Raw genomic sequence first — 11,411 nt, forward strand, 5'->3', positions numbered from 1 at the left:
AAATACTGAAACAGCCACTAACGTGAGGACAGTTTTATCAGCCATGTCTGCACCCATGAATAACACCCTCTGTGGAGTTACCTTTGAGAAGGAGGGACGACGGGGACCCTGTACATTCACAGTGTGGCAGAAAGGACCGGAGGCCACCAAGTCTGCACCGCAGTCTGGGCTTGCTGCTCATCAGCAGCGTGATCTTAGGTGAGTCCTATTCCCTTTCTGGGCCTCGCTTCCCTCAGCTAGAAAATGGGGGCAGGAACGCTAGAAAGGTGAGTGGAGGTGGCCCGAGACGGTGGAGCCCAGCCATGGCCGCACGTAAGAATGACAGGGAAGCTGCAAGAAAATGATGCCCAGGCCCTCCGGCCCAGAGCCATTGCGTCCCAGCCCCAGAGCAGTGTCCGGGCGGGGCCCAGGGCTCAGGGTTGAACGCCTGCAGCTCCACAACACGACTGCCGAGGATACACAACAAGACGTGTGAAGTTTGACCACAGAGAAAGGAGAGCCCACTCCCTCGCCCCGTGTTTCTTCATTCTTCTAGCTCGCATGTCATTCTACTACCGCTACCAGAAAACCCCCCTGAAAATTACATTGAGGCGTTTTTATTTAGAGGCTTTGAATGGTGCGATGGCTCAACAACACATGTGGAGCCGTGTCAGTGTTTCCACCAGCCTTGCTGGACCCGTCTCGTGAGCAAAATAGGAAAAATGAGGCGTTCCCTACAAGGCTGTTCCAAGGAGCCATTCCGATAAGGCACGCGTCACACGGTGCCTGGAACACAGATGCTTTATAATGCTCTGTGATGACTGTAAGCATTAGTATAGGGAAAGGGCTGATACTCTTATTTATAAAGAGCTTTTCTTTCCTTTTAGACTTGTAAAGTAGCCCCAAATGGAATATGGGCAACGAGTATTAAAAGAACACGTACAGATAAAGAAGTCCAAAGCTTGTAAACATGTTCTGTATCCCCATTAATGAGGGAAATCGAACCTGAAAGGGCGATTGGCAAGGACAGCAGGAAGAATGCCCGTGCCCAGCTAGTGACAGGAAAGTTGCAGCCCCCAAATAGGCCGCTTTCCAGTACCTGCATTTCTATGTTGTATTCTTTGGTCCAGCAATACTACTTCTATGAGCAGAAATACAAGTGGAAATCGTATATGTGAAAGGATTTCACGGTATTTGCAATAGAGAAAAATTGGAAATAACTTGAATGTCCATCAATAAGGGAGAGGTTAAATTGTGGTGTCACCATATGAAAGAATGTTGTTCACCCATCTACGGACATAGACAGGCATCTCTGCTGCAGCTTTACATGCATCGACATGGACACGTGTTTATTGCTCATTGAAAAAAGCTACAGTGTTCACGTACCTTGGTTGGCTTTCCAGCTTCTGGCTTCGCCTCAGATCAGCCTGGCGGTGTTGAAGGCCGTGGGTACGTTGGCAGTGGGGGCTGTTCCCTGTCAGTCTAGGACGGTGGGCTCTTTGGGGGGGCCATGGAGGTTTGGTTTGCATGAAGCCTTCGGGGACTTTTAGGACAAACGGAAGAACTAATGAGCAGGCACCTCGGATGTAAGAAATCAGCCACGTGGAAGCAAGACAGGGAGGTGAGGCGGGCAGACACCGCTGAGAGGGGGAGGGGTTCATCCCAGGTAGGTGGGAATAGGAGATGGGAGCAAAGCAGAACATACACTCCCAGCTGGGGTCACCGTTTCCGCCTTCACCAGAAATGAACATGACGGGGCTTTGGGTGGAATATACTAAGTGCCTGTCCTCAACAGAGAGGCTCTCAGACTGCCGATCCTTCCCTTTGAACACTGTGCGCTCCCGTACTGGTCTTTCAGTGGGGGAGGGGTGAGGAAGGGGAGAAGGAGCGGGGAGAAGACAGGTCCCTGGGGGTAGCCCTGAAAGGCACAGGTGGTCCCAGGCCAGGAAGCCTGCAACCAGAACACTAAGTAGAAGCCGCACCCTGACTGGCTGAGGCTGGTATGGCCCGGGGATGAAAGGGCGCCCTCTTGTTTCCACCTTCAAAGCTGAAGTGATGCCCAGTGAGCAAAACGCAGAAATCTTAGAAGTAAGAAGACCTGGAAATAGGGAGAGAGTCAGATGTCTCCTCTCCTCTTCCTGCTGCATAAGCCAATGTTGGGTTTAAAGGCTTCTATTTAAAAGCCCGTCTTTTCATCCCTGATGGAAACCATGGCAAGTGTCTCAGGAGGATGTGGAGAGGGTTTTCAGCCTGGATGTGTCCCATATTTTAAAATATCACTGGATGCTGCATTAGTCCAGGGTAGGCTATTCCTTTGGCTTCCAGGGGATCAGTAAAATCTTCCCCATGATTTGAGGCACTGCCATAGAGTCGTCCATTGTATTTTTCAAATACGTTTATTAAAAACATGTTAATATTGTAACGCACATGATAAAGTATAAACTCAGAAAAAACGACAGTTCTTCACGTTGAATATACTTACCCTTTTAATATATTGACTTTTTTTTTTTTTAACACCTCATTGCAGGCGGGTGAAAACTCAGTGGCTCAGCTCTGGTGCACACATCAGCATTTAAAGGCCACTGAATTAGTGTTTGTTTCAGTCCCAGATGATATGATTAGATTGTGTGGTTGGTAGAAAATTAAATTCTTTAGCCAAACCAGATGCTAAGCTTCTGCCCAGAATCAATATGCTATTAGAAGTCCCGGAAACTAATAAACATACCATAACTATTAATTTATGGATAGGTTGTTGGCAAATAACCTCAGAGAAGGAATCCAGGCTTGAAACAGCTTTGGGAACACCAGATGGAGTATGCAAGTCTAATCAGAGTCCTGAAAAGGGGTCTGCACAGTGTGTTTTAAAAATCCACTGTGATGTAGGAGTTAAGTCTGAGATATGCTGAGAGAAGCATAGAAAAGTAGAACCTAATTGAAGCTGATACCGGAAATTATAACTCATGCAAAGAAAAGCAGGTGTTCTTTTACAATGAAGTATGTTGGTGACAAGCGGGGACAAGGTACCTAGAATCTGGTCACCTGGCAGCTTTACCTGAGCACAAGAGGCCAACAGGAACCTGGCCTCAGCAAGCAGATGTCCCCCATTTTGAGTGACAAGGCTGAACCCCTGTGCCTGTCAGGGCACCTCTCAGGATGATGGACCACCCCAGTGCCCGGGAGGCCTGTTTATCCCCAGCAGGCTCAAGCCAGGCAACCCCTAAAGCTCTTCCTATTTTGCGTTGGGCAGTTTACAGCTGAAGAAACGAGCCCAGAATCGTCCAGTGGTTTGACCTTGGGCAAAAGACCGGAACTCGCCTTTCCCCAATCCAGCTCCGTCCCACAGCAGAGGGAAGCCGGCACCACTCAAAGGTGGGCTGTGCGTGCCTTGCCTGCTGCCAGAGAGGCCTCAGGCCGACCACGAAGAGGAAGGAAACCCAGTCATGTGTAAAACCAACCAACAAGTCTGGGCACAAATATTCAAGGGACGGTATTTTGGCCCATTGAATCTGGGTGAAAAGATCTTAACAACATTTAAAGCTTAACTGCATTACTATGTAGATTGGTCTGTGTAATCATGTCCTAAGTCACTCTACATTCATTCAATACAATGTTATCGGATGCTGCTGTGTGTCCCTTGGAATAAATGAGTGTCCATTAGAATAAAGTTACATTTTGTTTACTGCACTTCCAATTAAAAAAACAAAAACAGTAACACCCTATTTGAAGTCTTCAGTACATTTGACTGGATTATTGTAATAACTGTCTACTCAACCGCACAATCTCAAATGGTATCTTTCAAGCCCACTTGGATTATGTCCTCCTGCTTTAAGAGGCTCCCCATGACCATCGCCCTGAATATGTGTCCCTCAGCCTGGCCTTCACGGTGGTCCATGACGTGCTGTCAGCTTCCTTTCAGCAGGGTTTTCCTGTCTGTGCCTTCTGGAGCCCCAGACATTCCTGGACAGGACTCACACAGTGGTGGGTTTGGGGAAAGCAAAGTTGGATGTTTGTGTGAGAAGAAGCAAGGGGCCTGGTTGGCATAAGATCAGCGAGGAGGTACACAGCCGGGCTCTTAGCTTCGTGGATTGCTGGTTGGTCAATGCGCCAAACTCCACAGCACCCTGTAGTGGGAAGGCCACCTTCCACGGTGCCCATCACCCACCAGGCTATTGGCGAAATTACAAAGCATGGTCTGCCTTTCATGTCCTCCGCACACTTCCTGTCTATTTTCTAGTGCTTTGTACCCCCTTCCCACGTCAAAGACTCTCACCACCTGGTATCACTTCTCCTGCAAACTTTATCGTATTTATGTTCAAATAAGGGTGTCACATCTCTCAGTCATGGGTATCTAGCCGGTGGCTTAGATTTTTCATAGACCTTGCTTTTCTTACAGTTTCAAGTTAGGAACTTTTTAGGAAAGAATTAGTTTTAACTGGAAGTTGGGCCGCACCATCTATTGCCCAAGCCACTGCTTCTTAAATTTTTAATTTTCACGTGCGTAGAAATCACGTAGGAATCTTGCCAAATGCAGACTTGGTTCTACACTTCTGCAATTTGCTCCGAGGTTCTCTATCCCCGGTGAACTCCCGGATGTTGATGCAGCTAGACTGGGGACCACACTGTAAGGATCAAGGCTTGAAAAGCAGTCAGGAAGACGTTCAAGTTCCTGAGCCCCAACACACCCACCCTGGAGGGCCCAGCATTTTCCCGGGACCAGAGGCAGCTGGCCAGTGTGGCTCTTAAAGTACGTAGTCGTTTGCCTCTGAAGAGCTAATGGACGTAAACAAGATGACTTTATGTCTTCTCTGTGCACGTCTTTGCAAACTTCATTCATTTTACAGAGCAAACCCCTTGGAGGTTCTGGTCTGGCTGTTGGAGATGTTGCTTCTCATCAATAGAAGGCAACTCGGCAAGTTCTTGAGGAGAAGGGGGAAACCGTTGCCTCTTGGGGTTTCCTGGAGGAGCTTCCAGCATGTGGAGGAAGTGCCTGTTGACATTTCCTCCCTTCCACATACATTTTCATCCTTTCATACATACAGATAGGCCAGACCATTTGAGCACAAGTTCTTGGGTATGTGGCAGCCACCCCTCACTTCTATACTTGTGTTTCTATGGAAAAGGAAGATGATAAAATTTAGCTAAACTGAGCTATGGTTGCAAGTTCTAACCTACCTAATTCCTTAATTAAGCTATCAATTAAATCTGTGTCTATGCCACCTGCTATGCCTGGGCCTCGTGCCATGTGGTGGATGCCAACTCCGACAGACCCATCCCTACAGAACCCAGAACTCCTGACATGTTCGTTCCCGGTAAATCTTTAGTCGTTGCTCTCCTGCCTTCCCCCATTGCTTTTTCCTGAAGTGGTTTTGGAAGCTCACCTTGAGGTAGGTTGCCCAACCCATTTGTCACGCATATGGGATTGCAGAATGTTGAACTTTGCCAGCAGGTTTCAGCTGGGCCTTTTTTATTTTTTTTATTTTTTTTATTTATTTTTTTTTTTTATTTTTTTTTTTTCAACGTTTATTTATTTTTGGGACAGAGAGAGACAGAGCATGAACGGGGGGGGGACAGAGAGAGAGGGAGACACAGAATCGGAAACAGGCTCCAGGCTCCGAGCCATCAGCCCAGAGCCTGACGCGGGGCTCGAACTCACGGACCGTGAGATCGTGACCCGGCTGAAGTCGGACGCTTAACCGACTGCGCCACCCAGGCGCCCCTCAGCTGGGCCTTTTGAAGGCTATAGCTTCTGCAACCTTTCTGTTGACCCCTTGGCAGGGAGCCAATCACCTTTCTCGCCGTAGAGGCCCTGAGCTTCACCCCAGGGAAAGGGATGGAGAATACAACTCAGGAGGAAAAAAAAAGAGTCAAAGACACAGAGAAAATGAGGGTCCTCTGAAGGTAAGATCCATTGCAAACTTCTGTAACCTTGATAGATGTTAAATAGGCATTTGCTGAGAGAATAAGTGGGTGAAAATAAAAGCAAGAATGAAAAGGCTGTTGTGCATGAAGCACGGTGGTTTTCCTGTTTTCCCACCAGTTACGTGTACGGCTCTTGTCCTAAACAGCAGGGGGCCTCTGAGACACGTGCGGATGTCTCCTCCTGAGAAGGGAACAATCATAGCTCGGTCCATGGGGTCTTGGCAAGTCCCTCAGCTGTAGGGTCTCCTTCAGGTCATAGAGCTTCTGGATCCGGTCCCTATCAGAGCCTGGACTGAAACCCATAAGCTGTGACCCCCAACTCAACACGCTTCCTGATTTATCGATCTGTTGACACACGCAGGAAATGTTTACTCTACCATGAGTAGTAGCAGTCCTTAACTCCGAGACCTTCCACTGATCTGCCAAAGGGCTTCCCTAAGCACTGGCATCCCAGTAGGAAGATCTGACCTCTACCTCTGTTCTTCACCTTGAGTGAACGTCTTTACCTACAGAGGTTAACTCTGCCCCATATGCAAATGAGCATGATGCCTAAGACCAGCAGGAGTGGGAGCCACACACTAATGGTGACTCCACTGTTACCTGCACCAAGTGAAAGATGAAGACAAAGGTACCCAAGGGGCCACCAACTTTCCCTTGCCTACTGAAGAAGTACAAAAGGTCTTTCTATTTCAGTTTAGAAACCACGCGAGGATCCACATGATCCGCTTGGATTTTTTCCTAGATCACTTGAGAAATGGTATGCTGTATTCCCTCCCCACACCTCCTGCATTGAACATTAATTGAGCATTTGCCATGTGTTAGGCGGTGTTTCCAGGTGCTGGGAACGCAGCAGTGCACCACAGACCACACACCCTCCGGGAGCTTACATTCCATCCCAGGAGGGAAACAAGGCAAAGTCAATACATAGTATGGTAGAGAGTGAGGAAGGCTACGGTGAAAATGAAAGCACGGGGGAGGGATAGAGAGCATTGGGAGGGGTTACAATAGTAATCAGGATGGTTGGCAAAGACCTCCGGGAGAAGTTGACTGAAAGAAGCTGAGGAAGGAAGCTACTGAGATATTCTTTAAGAGTCTCAGACAGAAGCAACGGTGAGTTTGTATGTTCTGAAGAAGGAGCGGGCACGGCATGTCTGAGGAACCAAAGGAAGGCCAGTAAAGCCTTCAATGTTGGAGGCTTCAAATCCAACAATGTTGGAGGGGGTGAGAGGTAGATGGGCTAGAGAAGTCCAGAACAGGGGCCAGATAATTATAATTAGATCCTGAGCTTGTTAGGACTTGGTTTTAATCTGAGAATGATCAGAAACCAGTGGATTTTGGGGCGCCTGGGTGGCGCAGTCGGTTAAGCGTCCGACTTCAGCCAGGTCACAATCTCGCGGTCCGTGAGTTCGAGCCCCGCGTCAGGCTCTGGGCTGATGGCTCGGAGCCTGGAGCCTGTTTCCGATTCTGTGTCTCCCTCTCTCTCTGCCCCTCCCCCGTTCATGCTCTGTCTCTGTCTGTCCCAAAAATAAATAAAAAACATTAAAAAAAAAAAAAAAAAAAAAAAAAAAAAAAGAAACCAGTGGATTTTGAGGGGGAAAAAAAGTTGATGTGACGTCTGTTGAAACACGCTTCTCCCTGCAGCTGGTCAAAAAGCCAGTCAGGCGGGTGCTGAGGGGGGTGAGGGGGTGGCAGCACATCTTGGCCATGAACTAAGGGGAGGTGATGAGAGCTTGGATGAGGTAAGAGCATGCAGTGGTGAGAAGTGGTCAGCTGTGAATCTATTTTGGAGATAGAACCAAAATGCACTGCCATTTGGCTGCGTGCGGAATTTGAAAGAAGGAAAGGGGACAGGATGAAACCTGGTGTTTGGGGTTTTTTTTTTTGCCTAAGTTGAAGGACAGTGTGCCATTAAGCCTGATGGGGAAGACGTGGGAGGTGCTGAGGGAGTGTGAAGAGCTCAGTACTGGGCATGTTAAACTCGAGATCATATGTAATGAGAGTAAGAGAAGCCTACATTTATTGAACTCTTCCTGTGTGTCAGGCACTGGGCGAAGCATCTCACACACATGGTCTGGTTTAATCCTTACGACAGCACTATTATCATCTCTATCTTAGAGAGAAGAAAATTGGTAACCGTGCCCATTCACAGCCTTACAAGACCTCGTGCAACCACCACCACAACAAAGCAGATCTTTTCTGTTTATACTTTCCGTCTCAACTGCACGACGTCCTGGTTGGTATCGGCTCATCACCCCGTTAATGAAGATAAGAGTTTTCTCTCCTTGCTTGTACTGAACAGTGAGAGATCATCAGCTTTGTTCTGCTCCTGGAGGCTCGTGGATGCTGCAGAAACACCAGAGTGAGCGAGCAAGGAAGCATGTGGACCCTGTAGGCACCAGCCAGCCACGCCTGGACCGGCCAGTGCTCCTCGCTTGTGCGGGACGGGGTACATCAGTCCAACAGGTGCATGGCAGGCGCATGAGAGAGCGAAGCTTGACGGGTCAGGGGAACATAGTGTTAAAGTTAGCAACCAAGTGACCATAATTACAGGTGTCTCAAGTAGAGAGGCTTCATAATTACAGGTGTCTCAAGTAGAAAATAGGAGTGAGCACTGAGGAGGGGAGCAGCATGAAGAGAGTGTGTGCAGTGGGGAGGAGCAGTTCAAGGCTAAGTCTGTGAGACCAGGTGTGCTCAGATGTTCCTTTGTCCCTGGGCTCCTCCATCTGGGGGAGTCTTCAACAGGCCAACAGTGTGTGGTGCGGAAAGAGAAGTAGAAAGGGCACCGGTTGTGGCCCAGTCGAGGAGTGTGTTAGTTATCTATGGCCGAGTAGCAAATCACCCCAAACTTCATGGCTTAAAACAACCATGAACGTGTATTATCTCACACAGTTTAGGAACCGCTGAGGGCATCTCAGAGGATTCTTCACTCCCACGTGTGGCACAGGGGAGCTCTGTCTCCTCAGGCATTTCTCTATGTGGTCTCCACTCACGGTCTGTCCAGCATGGTGTCTTCCAGTTAGTGGGACTGCCCATGTGGCAGCTCAGGTGTCCCCAGAGACAGGGACAGCCAGGAGGAAGCTGTACCCCTTTTCTGAGCCGTCTCTCCTGCTGCAGTCTGTCAGGAGCGAGTGCCCCCACCTGGCCCTCATTCACAGGGAGGGAGTCGGCATCCACCTTTTGCTGGGAGGCATAGCTAAGAATCTTCTGGCATGTTTCATAACCACGCAGGAGCCTGCGACGTCATCTGGGGTCTTCCCAATCACGCCAGCGTCAACGAGAAGTCTCTTGCTGTGTGCAGTGGCTGGCCGTTCATGTGTGGAGGGGTGATGTGACACGCGGACAGGTGGCTCAATGTTCTGAGACTAAATACTACGCCTGTGTGGTTACCAGGAAGCCTTCCGTGCCTAGAAACACTTTTCTGTGACTCGGGATGGCTTATATGAGAGTAGATGGTAAAGTGGTGATGCCACAGGGGTACAAGACAGCGTTAGGGGAGCAGGAAACTGAAGAGATTGAGCAGGAGACCAGCAAGGGGCCTTGACTTTGGTGTGCCTTTGATGTGTAATGCCACAGCGGAGAAGTCCTGTCTTTGAAAGACGGCGGTCTGGGTACTAGAATGCTGGCCACCAGTTGTCTCTGTGACTGCTAAAACCGATAGCAGTCGAGTCCCGGCACCACCAGACTCTCATGCTACTGACCCCGGTGTGAGTGGCACTTGGGGTTCCGTGTGCGGAAACTGGACTGTAGATAATTGATTTGTTAGAGGGGGGGGGCTGGGAGGCTTAGCGCATTCCAGTGTGTTTCCAAGCGGTGTTCGAAAGCCTCCTGTAAGGACACTGACTGCACCATGCGATGTTTGCCTGATGCCAGCTAATTAGGAAAACCCATCCTGGGCCTAGCTTGAGTGAGCCCAGGGAAGGATAAACAGTGTCGCTGTAGCTGGTGCGTTGCAGGTCCCCAGCGTAACCCGCAGTCCCTTTACACTTGATCGAGCTTATTCTGTGCACAGACTTTCACTAAAGGCCGACCTGTCCCAATGTGTCAGGCAATTTCCAAAGTGCAGTAGCAGTAACAGCCAGGCTTCTTATCTGCCTCCGCTGAACAATTAAGAGGAACCTGAGTTTCACCAAGAGCAATTCGTTGGACAGTTTGGCATCGTTTGCAAATGGGTCCAGACGTCACCACTGTGGAGTCCCCTTGGGCTGAGATAAAGACTTGCTGACCCCTGGGATCTTCCACTTTGGAGTCCGGCATTCCTGACCCACTTGCCCGAGGCTGGGCCGTTGCTGAGGCCGGACCCCCAGGCAAGTATTTCTTCGCGTGTGATTGGTAGGATGTTGTTAGGCAAATATTGCGTGTGTTATGCGAAAATGAGTTAATCGGTAGACAAATAAAAGGAGAGAGAAAGAAAGTAAGCAAATAAACTTGGAAAACTGGGCTCAATGCAAGTTGTTTTTGCTTCTTTTGAAACAGGATAGGGGCACCTGGGTGGCTCAGTCAGTTAAGCATCCGACTCTTGATTTCAGCTCAGGTCACGATCTCAGTTTGTAGGTTTGAGTCTCACATTGGGCTGCACTGACAGTGACCAGGTGGGCCTCTCTCTCTGCCCCTCCCCCTCCCCCACTCAAAATATGTCAATACACATTTAAAAAGAAACAGGATTTCTCAGAGGCTTTAATATGCCCATTGTGACTGTCCAAAAGGAGATGTAGTATTTTCCACACCTTATTTGACCAGTGGAACTGTCTCCCTGAGATCACCTTGGGTGACACAATATTCCAGCGACGACTTTGGGATATGCTGTCCTGGACCAGAGCTGATGAAAGGATGGGCCCGGACTGCAGTAGGGGAAGTACAGAAATTGAGAGCAAGCTTTTAGAAACTTTTATAGCAAGTGCAGTGAGTAATTTTTATTGTCTGTTGAGCCTAATAACAATGTTGTGGGGTTTACTTTTTGCATTTCTTTCTTTTATTAATTTTATGTTCCTACTAGTTCATTTTTAGGGTATTTTACAGAAAATATCAGTCCTTACCCTCATAATCTGAGAGCATCCCTACCAACATCTAGGTCTTTCTAGCATCAGGTCAAGAGCACAAAGGTTAGCCCAGATGGGCTCTGGACTACCTTCTGGCACCCTCTGCCACTGCAGGGTGGCCGTCCCTGCCTGGTATCATTTCCTCACACCCCTGCAATTTTGGAGTCTCAGGCCCAGGTGCCCAGAGTGGTCCATCCACCCCTTGGCCCAGAACAAGGAACCACAGGTTGTGCCTTGTCTGGAGAGAAGTTGAGGGGACAGAAGGCTACAGCCGTCACCCTGCGTGACCCGCCACATGCAGCCCCGCTCACGTGTGTGTCACCCTCCCACCCCGGGAATACTGCTGACAGCTCTTTGAAAACTTAAGAAAGTATGACAGGCTTTCAGGAACAGTGACTTCCCACCATGGAACAGGAGGCATGGGAGGATTTAAGCAGCTGGCTTTAAACAATGTTTGGCTTTTGTTCTCCCTAATCG

General features: G+C 48.9%; 1 long non-coding RNA gene across 1 annotated transcript; it reads left to right on the forward strand.

The window, feature by feature from the left end:
* Positions 1 to 5,702: 5,702 nt before the first annotated feature.
* Positions 5,703 to 10,514, forward strand: LOC131483604 (uncharacterized). The gene is made up of 3 exons (XR_009247800.1): positions 5,703 to 5,877; positions 8,014 to 8,448; positions 8,481 to 10,514. It is a non-coding gene; the product is annotated as an uncharacterized LOC131483604 (long non-coding RNA).
* The last annotated feature ends 897 nt before the right edge of the window (positions 10,515 to 11,411 follow it).

This window comes from Neofelis nebulosa, chromosome 8, assembly GCF_028018385.1.
Source record: "Neofelis nebulosa isolate mNeoNeb1 chromosome 8, mNeoNeb1.pri, whole genome shotgun sequence".
NCBI classification, from domain to species: Eukaryota; Metazoa; Chordata; class Mammalia; order Carnivora; family Felidae; genus Neofelis; species Neofelis nebulosa.